The 15,053-nt window shown below is 37.4% G+C and overlaps 1 long non-coding RNA gene across 1 annotated transcript in view; it reads right to left on the bottom strand.

Moving 5' to 3' along the window:
• The window catches only part of LOC118647832, a 114,143-nt gene extending 100,529 nt beyond the window's left edge, over positions 1–13,614 (bottom strand). Inside the window, exon 1 of the long non-coding RNA XR_004964967.1 lies at positions 12,781–13,614. This is a non-coding gene — a long non-coding RNA (uncharacterized LOC118647832). The remainder of the gene's footprint in view (positions 1–12,780) is intronic.
• Between the last annotated feature and the right edge of the window lie 1,439 nt (positions 13,615–15,053).

Raw genomic sequence — 15,053 nt, 5'->3', positions numbered from 1 at the left:
AAGCAAAAAAAGATACAAAGAAGAAAGAGAGTGGAAAGGAGGGGAAGGGGCAGGAGGAAGGAGTGAGCCGATACAAAGAGGAAGAAACCATCGTTATTTACAGCTCGTACACCTACCGTGGGTAAATACCACTTCTTCCCGCTCGTATCTGCGACGCCATGCTCGTTTCGACATAAAAACTCTATCTCCTTTTGCAGCATCGCTATCGGCTCTTGTCGCTAGTTTCAAACTGGATTTCGCGCCTCTGTCACACCCTTCTCTCTCTGTCTCTCTCTCTCTCTCTCTCTCTCTCTCTCTCTCTCTTCTCCTCTCCTCTCCCTTTCCGCGGAATTCTTCGTTCGAGCATCATCGACTTTCCGCTATAAAGCGCTTTGGAAACTCATTTTCGTTGATCTTGTTCCGTCGAATCCCCATGCAAAATTGCTATACGTGGTTCCGCATACGAACGTGACTACCATAGCAAAGTGACAATCACGGATAAACGCGGTTATCGGGGATCGTATAGTTAACGTTTTACAACATACTGCGTTGAAACTACTATTTGGTTGTAAAATCGACCAACTTGAGAAGGAAGTCTCTTTTACCTCGCGATCGCAGGCGATCCGCACGAATCCAGATCCGCGAGAATCACGTGTTAAATTTAAAGCGAGATAAACGTATTAATTTGATTTCTTCGAGCGAGCCCTCGGTTTCGATCTTTCGACTCCGGCACGTTTCCTCGAAAACTCATTCTGTTCAAAGCATTATGCGCTTCTCTTGCAAAGCTCTTTCCAAGCCCGTTTCAGTTGATCTTGTTGCGTCGGATACGTGACCGTGCATACCGTAGCTAGACGATAATCCGTCGAAGAAAAAGCTATATACATAATCGCGAAGTAACGGTGAAAAAAAAAAACGTAACGAGCGCATAGGGGAGAATGCGAGAAATTTACGAGGAATTTCGATGAATCGCGTGTGTGAGAGGAGGTTGCATAAGAAAGGCTAGGTTTTATCTCTACGATAATCGAGAGGCCTCCGCGCTATTCAAAAGCGACGCTTGCGGGAAGAACCCGCCATTCGACATTGATTTCACGTCTCGCACGACGCTTCTTCTTTCACGACCCAGTTTCGCAGGCTATCGCACGTACGTATTTTACGAGTGTGATATTACAACGATAATTGTTAAATCCCGCACGTACAGTTTTCTACGCTGCGGTATATAACAGGGAGAGAGAACGCCCCGAGGAAAATTCTTTGCCACGGTTACGTAATTACAGCGTTACAACGAACCAGATCAGAATCGTGGTCCGCGAAATTAGGTGCATACGAAAGGCAGAAAGGCTTTTTTGCGTTCTGAATACGTGCGCTTGAAAGTGGTTGGCCGTGTTACGCCGTACCGCTACAGGAAATTGCCATTTGCCTATATGTGACTATCCGGTATTCTGGGGGGAAAAAAAAGAAACCATAATCATACAGGTATACGAGATGTCGTATCAAAACGGAGATTCGAGGAAACATGCGGAATACAGGATTTCCATTGGACAGAAATTCAAATCGTGAGAATTTCATGATGCGACGTGCTCATTTAAACACGAATTTTTCCTCGATTTGTCGCAGGATTATTTTAAAGAAATGTAAATAATTAAATGTCATATAACGTAGAATGAAGTTCGAAAATTAGTATTTTTTATAAACATCCGGCAAAAGAAAAATTAGAGACAAAATTTAAGTATCTTTTCAAATTAATTTTCTAATTTAATTCTAATTTTATTTTTATCTAGGTAAATTTTACGTTTAATAAAAATTTTTTAAAGGGCGGTTGGTAATATTACATGGTACAATGAAGTTTAACTTTTAATGGGATAATTTACACATTCGAATGTCTGTTATCTCATACCTTTTATAGAAACATTCTGGTTTTAACAAAATTTGGTTAAATAATTGTTAGCGCGAAATGTATCAAATTGCCTAACTAATGCACGTTTATTATCGTTCGCAAAGAAAAATTATATTTTCGTCTCGCCTTTTGCGATGTGATCTGATTAACGGTACCGAGTAATTGTGCCGGTAATTAACGCTCTAAAGTGGGCACTTTCATTTATCAAATCTCGCTGTCAGCGATAGATCGTCGATAATAGAAAATGTAATAAATCACGCATAAAAATTCCACGAGCCAAATTATTTTTATCGTTTATCTGCAATTACCAATTGTTTGAGATACCTATATATCTTCTATTAATGATTACAACTTTCTTTCAATCTTATTGCTTCTTCAAGAAGTCAATATAATTTTTTTTGCAAAATTTATCAATTTGATGAATTTATCAAATATAGTAGCTACTATTGCAAAATCTAATATACTATTAATTCCAATCTTTAATCGTAAGTAATTTTAAAAAACTTTAATCAATTTTATAAATTCTAACAATTTTAATTTTGGATTTAATCAACTATTACAAGGGTGATTTTTTAAATTTAAACAAATTTGAAATTATAAAAAGCCTTGGCTTTTAAATTTTACAATTGTCAGTATTTCACACTAATTTTTATTCAGTGTTATTTAAAAGATTATAAACAACCGTCCATATTAATGAGAATAAAATTGCGTTTGAAATGCTGGAACGCATTAAGTGTTCTTTGTATCCACGGTGATTTATCGTTGAAAGATGTCGATACCAAGGACGAGTTTCTTTTCGCCTCACAGAACAGGAAGGAAAAGTTTAGTATTCGTACGAGACGCTTATGTACGTCTCTGCTTCTGTGTGACGGAATTTAATTCTCCAAAGTGCTAAGACCGTCGTGATCGATTGCGCGAGCTCGCGCCACTTCTAAACTGTTCCTTACTTTTGATAGTTCTCCCGAACAAAAAATATTCTTTGATACAGCCTGATACATATGCATGTTACTTGCACATATTGAGACAAATGGGGAATTGTCAAGTTCTTGATAACGTTTTGATAATCAAATCAGATTAAAACACACACACACACACACACACATATACACACATGGTTTTGCGAATAATATGTAAAATATGTAGTTCAAAAAATAGAAATAAAAGATAAATTACACTATAAGAAGAAAAAAGTAAGACTAAGAGTGAGAAGAAAACAAAATTGAAATTTAGATGTATAAGTGATAATAAAATTTTACATTATTATATTAAAAATAACTGTAAAAAAGTTTATATATGCATCCTTCATTATGTATAAGGGCTATTTTTATTTAATCTTCCTCTAGAGAAGCTAATATTATTTTATAACGAATGTGTAGTCACGTAAAGGTTTCTGATTGCATTAATATGTTAATTAATGGATAACGATGTAGGTGTGATTTCTCATTTTATCTGACACATTAATGGAATTTTAATAATTTTACATCATATGAAGATCAGATATTTGAGTATACCTGATCAATATCGGATATCAAACTGTGACTATAGGTATCACAAGAAAGTAATTATATCAGTGAGCCTGCAAAATATCCTTTTACCTTAGCTTCAACAGGATCTTTTATGAATAATTCCTGTTATACGTGTCACGTCGAAATCTTTATGTAACATATCTTAAGTTTTGTTGAATACTGTCTGTAAAATTTGGTACTGTACAATATTTTTAAATTATTTTGTAGAATTCACACCAACGCAATATTAAAGACAAAATTTATGTATCAGTTACATATTAACGTATAGTATACAACGTGAATTCTGGCAATCATATCGTGGAACGATATACATATGAGAGTATGTGCGGTAGCAAACTGAATTATTGGAATTGACAAGGGACTCTGTCGATTGGATTTTGCTAGCCGCATCGCTGTATTTGCTTTTTATTTACGCCTCTGCTTCGTAATTGCGGTATGATATTTCCTGATACCTTTGTGCACTTTTTAGATGGAAAATACTCCTGAAAACTTTGCACTGAAGGGTTACTAAAGCTACGTTATTTTTAACTTTAATTTCTATGTCAGTTTAAATTTATATCGCGACTTATTCATTATCATTATTCGCTTAAAAAGTTCTTTGTCTGCTACCCCCCCCCCCCTCTCTCTCTCTCTCTCTCTCTCTCTCTCAACAAGTTGACTATCATAAACGTAATCGAACATAAACTACGAATGAAACCGTGCTTCATTAACGCGGTAAATTCTGAAGGATATTATACGCTAATGAGATACAATCCTTTCTATTCCCATTCTGCCTTAATTGGTCTATTTTTCAGCGGTAGAGTCGAGCATCCTCGAGAGTCTCGACAAGAATTTCTGTGGAAAAGAGAAAATGAACGGGGAGAGAAAATACTGAGGGAGTGCGCTCTACTGAATTTTGCATATACTTGTAGTTTCGGAGTGGTTAACGATTCCTGAGAGTCGACGAAGCGAGCCGCCGCGCCACGATATACGAATGATGAGATGAATCTGCGTAATTGCTAGATCAGAATCATGCGGTCGATCTCTAAATTAATATGCTTTCGTACAGTCGGCGATTTAGTGATGTGTGCACACGAGTACGACAGGTCGGCATAGAGCGTTTAGTAGTTCACATAATTGAACTCCTAGCAAATTCGTATTTAATTTAAGGTATTAACTGTAGCTGCAACGTGTGTCATGTATAGTTTATGCTACAATGTCTGTTAGTCTGAAAATTACAGTTTAAAGTGAGTTGCGAACTTTCGGCAAGGTATGATATTCATTTTAGATTAAACAATAACTTTTTGATTTAAAAAAACAGGCACCTTTCAGGCGTCGAATTCTCATTGACTAAAGTAATTACTAAATGTCTATATTATTTTACAACTCTGTAACACATAATGTACATAATTTTATATTATTTTATATTATTTAACACATATATACGCGTAAATATTAATATTTACACGTATTTTAAGTATTATATTAAATGTAATACTATTAGTTATATAGTATATTTTAAAAACAGTATTTTTAAAATTTCTTATTAAGTAATATTTGTATTTACATATAATTATTTAACTGCAAATTATATGCCTAGTGCCAAACTGACTAATAATTAAATTTCCTGTTGTTGACAAGATATTTGTGCAATTTCTCTAACAGTTTATTATGTGCTTTAAGTTATTGGTTTGGAAGGATCTGTAACACCGCGGTTTCAGCAAATACATATTTGTTTTTGTCTAGGGATGATAGGTAGAATTCACATTGAGAGATGTCCGTCCCAATTTCCTTTCCTTTCGAGCGCTTATTCGCTAACTCGGCAGCTCACGCTTTTAGCTCGGATGACCTGTACACAAATCCCGAAAATCGAATTTCGTGGGTTCTTCCATGTCAGGTATCTCCATGTCTGGTAGGTACTACAGAGCGAATTTGCGAAAATCAGATTTCGCGGGTCAAGTGCGATTCGACAGCGTCGCTCGTTCGTCCATCTCCGTGCGTTAGTTACAATGAATTCGCCGCAATTATCTCATCGTTGATTTTGATGCATCGATCCCTTTCTGCATCTCATTGACCTGCTAAAAATACTTAGAATTCAAAATGCCAAAAATAAACGACAAGTGCTATTCCTTGTTTATGTAGAATAGAGATTCGAAATTCTATTAATCTTTTTTTGTTGCAAGAGAACTCTACGCAGAGAATATACCATATATTCAAATTATATTTTTGACGAAATTAATATCTAAAACTAAATATTCGTCAGATAATAGATTTAGATATTTAGATTTGAAAACTTAAAAGTTGTATACTTTTATGGATATTTAATGTACACAACATTTGCAAATATTGCTTTTCTTAACAGTAGTCCTTTAGTATAGACTTAAGAGAAGATTCTTTTTTACGAAAAAAAATTTGCTGGGAATTTATTTGTTTTTACAAAGTTTTCGGAAATACCACGGAAATAAGGATACACGATATAAAATGGGCATGCTGTTCCTTTTTATGAGCGCAAGTTGCCATTTAACGACTCGTATGAATCCGTCGCTTGATAGGGATGTGTGCAATGAGCACAACATATAAAACATCCGCGGACAAAAAGTATTCGCGTCAGCCGGTCATACATAAGCGCTCATACAATGACTTGCAAGAGTGCAGTCGTTATTTTAGCATGTCACACGTATTTTATGGGACCGCGTCGTACACACGCGGCCCGTGCAACAAATAATATCCGTGGAGAAATATGATAACGCAGGAGAACTGCATCTTTTTAACCCTTCGCACTCCGTATTGTGCAAAGGTTTAGAAAAGATGCGGCTCTGCTTTCCTCGAAGAGACGCGCAATTTCTCTTGAAGCTGTGATTGCAAGAAATTCCTCTCTACAATGTAAAATGTTCTAGTTTACATTGCTAATTTGAAACGAATTGTGCTATCAAAATATTTTCTTACGGAGCGTCCGAGTTCTCTAACTGAAATCAATATAATATTTGGAAGTTCTTGCGGATACTGGCGAAATATAGAAGGCGGTATAATCGACTTGTAACAAGGTAAACGCTAATTACGTTTCAAATTAACAACTTTTAGCTTGAAGACTCACGGAGTATTTGCTTACGAGCCCGGTGTGTGATAGATGAAAAGAAATTATGCGGAATCCTCCGTCCCTCCCTCAATTAACTGCATTCCGGGCTCTGGCGCATCTTGCCCTTCCGTGCTGCTTCCGTAAAAAGTTTCGCGAGTAAAATTGCGCGAACATATACGAATATATAAATTACACAAACAAGAAGTCACGAAAACTTCGTTCTTATCGCAACCTTTGATCCGCCACGCGCACCAAGTCTTGAACGATGATAAAAAGTGGGCCAACTATCTATATTAAACTGCTGGGATCAGTCGTCGTATAGTCTACTAGCTGTGGATTTTGAGGAATAAATTTTCGTGACGCTTCTTAAGAAGTATTGTGTGGACGAAGTTTGTACTTGGTGGAGTTCTTATTCCTGAATAATAGCTTTGTGAAGTCAGTCGCATTACGTCCAATTTCCAAGGAATAATTTTAAGTTCTTGATCCATTATTTCCGTTATGCATTTTTTAAGTGGATAAAGTACAATATTTTGCATAAACATAGTTGACATTCACAGTATAAATATTTTTATATATATTAAGGAAAATATGTATATGATAGCCCTCTTCCATTCTTATTTCATAACAATACAAGATTTAAAGGCGCTTCTAAAATTTTGTACTCAAGCTACCGAAACATTCGAAATTTCAATTCTCGTCTCATCTCTCATGTTTCTGTCGTTATACGTCGTTATACGTCAAACTGACTTTGTTGAAGTACTAAGTTGGATCAAGTCTCTGTCCTTGTACATGCAAATGCATCTTATACTGTATATTGAATAAAACAAGGGAAACTTTAAAGAAAAACAACGATAAAAGCAAAATTACACGGATACGTGAATTAGAACACCGCAGTTAACTGACGCGGATACTATAATGGAAAATATTTGTGAATGTTTATAATGTGCAAGTTAAATTCGACATTTTAAACGGTTAGTACTTGCTTCGACCATGTTAAATTACTCATTCGTTATTTACACACTGGCTCTATATATACCTTCCAACTGTACGATCCTAATTAGAGCTATACGTAATTTCAAGAGTTTTATCGCTTTTATTGCTTTCATTTTATTGCTATAAAATATGGAAAACATGCGGAATTTTTCAAATTTATTAGTCACGTTTTTCTCCCAATTCTCGTATTAATTTATTAACCAGTTTTTCACACAAAAATACATCGAAAAACGTTTTGAGTACGTAACGTCGAAATTGAACAAAAAAAAGTTTTATTAATTACTAAAGTTTGAATTCTTTACAGAGAACACTGCAAAAGAAAACGAAAATTTAAAAATAATTAGCATATTTTGCAAATATATTCCGATCAAATGTAATATCAGATAATTTCTAATTAAAGATACGAATTCATAATAATCAATCTAGATGTATTCAATCTGACGAAATCAAAATACGAACCTAACGTATTTTTTTAAATTTAAAATTAACTTAAGTGTTGAATCTAAAAGTCGAAAAACAAGCAATTCTTTCTATAATGTAGTGTGATGTAGTTCAATTTAACTTCTTGGTTGTACAGATCGTAGTTTCCTGTACCGGTGCCACTTTACATATTGACTAAAACTTTCTGTCGTGGTTGTACGTTTCGCTAGCGTTAAAAGTCACTATATAATACGTATTAAGATGTGGTCGTTTCCGGCTGAAATTACGTCGGGGATTTGTGCCCTTTGGAGGAAGTTCGATGAAGCGCGAAGTTACATCCGCAGCTAGTTTTGCAGGGTAGATCGAGAGGGTACGATAACAACCCTTTGCCTAACAGCCAAGTAGGAAGGAAATGTGCACGAGAGACTTTTAAGCAAGAAATTTAACCATTTTGCGGTGAACTAACCAAATTTGTGCGACTGAAGTGAAGTAGATAGCAACTACTCGTGGACGATTGTAATTAACGTTCTAACTTCAGTTTTACAATATTAAATATTTTTGATGTGTACGATGCATACTAAAGCGCATACATATATTTTGAGAAATTTTTATTAGTCTATATGGTCTAATTTTATGTCTTTATCAGACTTATTTATATATAAATTATATCATCTTTTTTGTTGTTTAATTTTTTTTATTGATAGAATTTTATTATGGAAGTAATATTTTATGCTAAAAAACACACATAGTTATTTTTCAAGCGGCAATATGTCGTTTATTTATATTAGCGCTAAAAGAGGAAAATTACAGGAACTCATAAATATGAATATATTATATGGTGATATATTTTTATAAAGATTTTTGCGAATAAATTGTTCTTAACGCAATATATCCGCTTTTATTAATAACACAACCGCACAAAAATAAAAAAAGTAGTTTGACCTGTATACAAGACACATGTATTTCTGTGGATTTTGACCTGCTGAATCCAAATCTGAGGTCAGAATTGGTAAATTGGTTCGTTGTTCCAAGCTAACCTCAAAAAAAGCTCAAAAATCTACGAAACGAACATTTTCGATGTACGATTTAAGATATGTTTATTTATGTATTTTGGCCTATTGAGTTCGAGTTCGTGGTCAGAATTAGTTCATTAAGTTTAAATTTAATCAACCTTAAAAATGGCTTAAATTCCCATTAAGTGGGAAATGGGAAAATCCCATGAAACTATAAATTTTGTTAAGCTTGAAACATTAGCATATGAGCAACTTGATTTTTTGCCATTTATTCCGGTTAGATTCGTCATATACAGAAATAACAATGTTCGAGATTAGAAATGTAACTTATTGTCTCGAAAAATCGAAGGTTGTAAAACGTGCTTTGTTTTTGAAATTACAAATATTACAAAATCGAGACAAGTTACACTTCTAATCTCGAAGATTGCTATTTCTGTATGACAAATCTAATCGGAATAAATAGTAAAAAAAAGTTAAGTTTTTCATATGCCAATGTTTTAACTTTAACGAAATCAATAGTTTCATGGAATTTTTATCGCATTTTCCATTTTATGGGATTTCGAGCCATTTATAAAATTAATAATTAAACTTAAACTTGATAAAATAATTCTGACCACAAACTTGAAATCAGCGTGTCAAAATACATAAAGAAATATGTCCTGAATCGTAATGTAAGCTAAAGATATGTGTAGGAAAACTATCAATTTCTCAGAATTTTAAGTAGTCCTTTTTAGATCAGAAGCAACCTTAGACCTGCTGGACTAATTCTGACCTCGATTTTGAACTCAACGGGTCAAAATACATAAAAAAACATCCTGAATCGTACATCAGCAAAAGTGTTCTTTCCAATTTTTCATTTTTTTTTAAAGTTTGGAACAGCGAACCAATTTATCAATTTTGACCTCAGATTTGGATTCAGCAGGTCAAAATTCATAGGAATATATGTGTCTGGTATACAGATCAAACAACTTTTTCATTTATGTGTGGTTGTGTAATTATTGTATATAAACATTATTGCAAATATAAAATGTTGACAAAAATGCTCAATCTCTGAGCATTCAATGTATAATATTTGAAATTCAAATTCGTATTTCTTAATTAATATTTTCAAAAATTTTTAAAAATTATTTTGTCACTTTGTATATGTAAAATATCTTCAAACCGTTTCGCTCTGCACAAATGAAATTTTTAACGAAATAGTATCTCCGTCAGACGGGGACTTTACGTTACGGAACAAAATCGCTCGTTGTAATGGCTTCCTCACGTTAAAAATTACCTCCTGTCACGCATTTAGCGGCGACTTTCATCAAGTGAAATTGTGCTTGACGATTTTCGTCGGGGCTGGAAGCTCGTTGAGGCGTAAAGTCGCATCCCCAGCTACTTTGCCAGGCAGATCGAAAGGTTGTGATATCAAGTCCTTAACGAAAAACACTTCATAGAATCGGTCATAAGCGTTAACGCGTCGCAATTAATCATACACTTCTGTAACGAAGAATTGCAGAAATCAGAGAACGAAAGAAAAACTTATTTCGAGAAATTTAAATTGTTGAAGATGTTTAAAGATTAATTATTAATTGAAGAGGAAACGTGCAGAAGTTCTACTTTTGTCGAATTATAATTTCAGCAGATAAATGATTTTTAAAAATATTTTTTAAATTGTTAGCACGACTGTTGAAAAGTAAAAGAGAAAAGACTTAGGATAAATCAAATAAAGAGAGATGTAAGATAACTTTGATAAAATCGCGAATTGTGAAACGTGTCCGCACAGACAGATAACTGACAACGGTTTTACAAATCTCAAGATGAAACTGTTCGCCTGCGATATTACATCAAGATGCGAAGTTATTACGCGACGCGCACGGAGCGATCGGAATTACTGTCGTAAATCGTAGTCCTCGAAATTCGATGGCGCGAGAAAGCGCTTCCGCGAGCGCTTCGCCGCTGGAAGATGGACGAGACGACGACAAAGAGCCGACGAAGACATTCTCTCCGTGAATCGATCGATGAGAGGGCAAAGGGAGGCGCATCTCACGGGGAACACGGCTCCTCGAGCCGCGAGAATCAAATTAAGCTTTTGACCGAGCGGCTTGTACAACCTCGTAACAGTCACAAATTTCGCCAAACTATCGCCTGCGAAGTTGTGGCTCTTGTTAGTTGGATGTGGGGTTCTATTAGAAGTTATTACATAACACATTTGTATGTTTAACAAAAAGTCTATTCCTTGTTGCAATTACGATCGATAAACGCTTGTATATTATTTTAACAATGTTTATTAGAAAATAATTTGTTATTATTTATGATGCATATTATACTATCAACAGATCGTAACAGATTACTTTCTCATTTGATACAAATGATTATTATGATATATTATCTCCACCACATCCGACCAATATTTAATAATATACATTTCAGTTTGCAATAAATATTCAATTTGTTTTCCCTTTTTCTGAGACACAGCTGGTATGTTGACTTTTGTTATTTATATCAAGTTTATATTTTTAACAACAGATTAAAACAAATAAACGCATTTCTTTGCAAAGAAATATATATTATAAGATTTTTATATCCTCGGCGTGGACAAAAAATTTTTCTTTGAATTCACACTGTTCCGCGTAAAGTTAGGTCAAAGTTACGAACGTGTCACGGTGTTACAGCGAGCTGTCCCGTACTTTTGCGTTACCCGTATTTCGCATTATATAACGTTATTGTTTCTCGAACTTTACAAAGCGGTAATTATTCCGTCGTAAATTTAGCTAGAATTTATCTCAACGTGTAAAAAGAATAATCTGGACGCGCAAATCAAGATTAGCTAGCTAGACGAGCACACGTAACTCGTACTCACACGTAATGTTACAAATTAGCTTGAAGTTCCAGCTTCCATAAATCCTCGCTGGAATCCTATGCGCGTTAGTCGCAAGTTACGGCGCATTAAGACTCGTTACGTAATACGGATCGAGATACAGTTTCGTGCGCTATAAGACGACCGAAATTACGTTTGGGACTCGGTGCTGTACTACGGTGAAAGCTCGGTGAGACGTAAAGTTACACCCGCCCCCAGCGCTCGCAATCGTCGGAGATAGAAGGCTTTGATCCCGAATAAAGTGCCGGCGGGTGAGATAGAAAGGAAGTTGTAGATATATAGAGAAAGGACGCGACTTTCTTTCTCTACGGTGAAAGTCGATATGAGTCGCCGCGACGCCGACGGCGGGCGGCGTCGGTGAGTCGACCGGATTCCTCGACCGGCGTTTGACTGTCGCCGCCGACTGTATTTGCCGAGGTATTCAGGACGGCGAACGATCAAGCGATCTCACGGTTGCAATCCTTGGGAAACTGCGCAAAGTTACGCGTTAAATCAATAGTATGAAACGACGTGGCGACGTCTTTCGTCTTGCTTTGAGGGTTCTGGGCTTTGATGACCGATTACGCTGTATTACGCCGGTTGTTGCGGCGTTTCTGGCGCGATATTGCGCGTTGGATGCAAAATGCAGAATTCCAAGAATGGTTGGCGACGCGAGGGAGGTTTTTGCGACGCAACCCGATTCCCCCCCCCCTCTCTCTCTCTCTCTCTCGCTCTTAAGATAAATAGATATAAATAAAATTAAGAAAGCAATTTTTTTCGAACGTTCTGAAATCTCATTCCAAATCATCCGAAGCTTAATAATCCGGAGTTCAGAAGTTCCGAGACACGTTTACATCCGCTTACATGGCACGGCGTTAGTAGATGGCTGAAAGATAAAAAGCAAACTCGCGCGTCAACGGGCGTTTAATTCTGCCGTGTAATGGAATCTTTGATTCAAGGTTGGTCGACGAGAGTGTCGGGAATGTTTAACCGCAGCAACCGAGACCGTGGCTAATGAAAGCGACGTTTGATCATCGACCACGAAGTAATCGACTTACCGTGACTGACTCCGCCTTCCCCTCCCCTCCCCCCGCCCGTCGTGCGCCGGCTCCTCCTTCCGCGACATTCCTGTATCGGCCTCCTGCCTCCCCCGCTTCGGTTCCCATGTTAAGTTAATTAATGAAACACTCGCGACAGACGCGATGATCACTTTCCGAGATCAACGTACTCCAATTTGTATTTTGACAAAACCCCCTCGATGCGTGCGATCGGCAGGACTTTCCGCTCCGATGCGCTCCTCCGCAAATGGAACTTCGTACACCTCGTAATCGAACGGAAAGAAATACGATGACTTTTCCAGCGTTGCCTCGGTTTTTTATTTTCTTTAGTTAGCATCTCTCTCTCTCTTTCTCTCTTGTTGAATCCGATAACTCGGAGAGATCGTAAAGCGAGAAAAGGGAAATGGAACCGTATTTCAACCGCCGAAGCCAATTCGTAGACTATTCTTCTTGCCGCGCGAAAAATCGCGTTACACACGTGAGCTTCCTAGCTCGCGGAAATGAAATTGTTCGCAGAGGCACCGTCGTTTTCCTCTTTCGAAATAGTCCCCTCCAGTCCTGTCCTCGTCCTAATCATCGAGAAGGGTAATCAAGGGTTATCCGCATCCGTTCTCCTGAATCTCTCGACGCGAACTCGCGCACCGAATCCCACGAGCGGCCGCTGTTCTCCGGCGTTTGCGGATCCGAGGGTTCGAGAGTGTTGCCACTTGATCCCCGTCGAAGCACGGGGGTCGAAGTCCCGCGTCAGACTGCAGGGTGTCACCCTCGTTCGTACCCTCGAACCTCCGCGATTTCCACCCTACCGTCATTCCGTGAGTTGTACGCATGCCCGCAGGAAATCTACCCTCGCCGTATCTCTGCGTTGCCTCGTATATATATGTGTGTGTGTGTGTGTGTGTGTGTGTGTGTGTGTGTGTGTGTGTGTGTGTGTGTGTGTGTGTGTGTGTGTGTGTGTGTGTGTGTGTGTGTGTGTGTGTGTGCGTGTGTGTGCGCGCGTGTGTGTGTACGTTCCACCACTCGAAAATCGTGGAAGCGTGCACGGACGGGTGGACGGGCGGTCGGTTGAATGGGTGGATGTGCGTGCGCCGCGTGTCCACACGTGAGAGCGCGGTTGGCGACACACGGCCGTGCGCAGACACGCGTTCACGCGCGCGCCTGCGTCCGCGTGTGTGTTAGTGAGGGTGTGGACGCTTCGGAGGTAAACACGCGTGCGATAAATCGCCGCTCGAGGATGCGTGCATGCGAGGAGAGCGACGCCGGTGAAAGTAAAAATCCAAGGAGTGGATCAAGGAGAGATATGGAGGGAGGTTCATCGCGTAACTCGGTCTTGTTGCACTCTACGATCTTGTCCCTCGCCGGTGATGAGACGGGCGTTACGTCGATGATGTTCGGGGCTACAATTTCGGCGCGCCACAGACGTCCGTTAAACGACGACCGGATGGAATTGTTGCGCGCGCCGCGCCGTCGCATATGGCTCCTTGTTTACGAGGAGCGGTCCTTCGTCCAATCGTAAATCTGCTTACTGTCTTTGACGAAGTGAGTGACTACTCGAGGGGTGTCTCACGTGGAAACTTCACGCCTCGTATCTGGAACACAGGCTCTAATTTATTAAGTAAAGTTGGCGTCAAGTTCACGCGCTAAACGCTAAGCTTATTTACTTGATGATTAAGTTGAGTTGGCTCGACATGTTACCTCCTGACAGTTGATGCGATATAAGTAACCTTTGCATATTCTCGTCCGCCTGATATTCATTTATGTTATATACAGCGAGAAAGAAAATAATTGCAGTAACCATAATATCACTATAATTTATAGTTATTTTTAGACCCGATCATATTTTTATACCTATTCAATAATATAAATTAGAGCTTAAACTATTATACATATATTAAAGTTCTCATAATCATAAATTAATATTATATTATAGTAAATTATACTATAAAATAATCATTATCAGTATCATTATAAGCGTATGATTATTATTACTAATATTATAATAATAATTACTACAAAAATGATATACTGGCTATAATCATTTTACTATGAAGTTGCAAATATCATATATTTTTTTCTCAGTGTAGATATTTGGATTGATTTTTTTGGAAATAAATTTTTATGTTCACATCTCTTAAGTTTAAGTGTACATGTGGCAAAAAATCTCGTAATTGTGTAAATTAGTCAGCGCGCGAATAGAATAATTAAAACTCTTAATCACGATTGATATATATATATATATATATATATATATATATATACAGTGAATTTCTTTTTAT

The sequence above is a fragment of the Monomorium pharaonis genome, chromosome 11 (assembly GCF_013373865.1).
Source record: "Monomorium pharaonis isolate MP-MQ-018 chromosome 11, ASM1337386v2, whole genome shotgun sequence".
Lineage (NCBI taxonomy): Eukaryota > Metazoa > Arthropoda > Insecta > Hymenoptera > Formicidae > Monomorium > Monomorium pharaonis.
The sequence above is the reverse complement of the archived record's forward strand: the minus strand, read 5'-3'. Positions and strand labels throughout refer to the sequence as shown.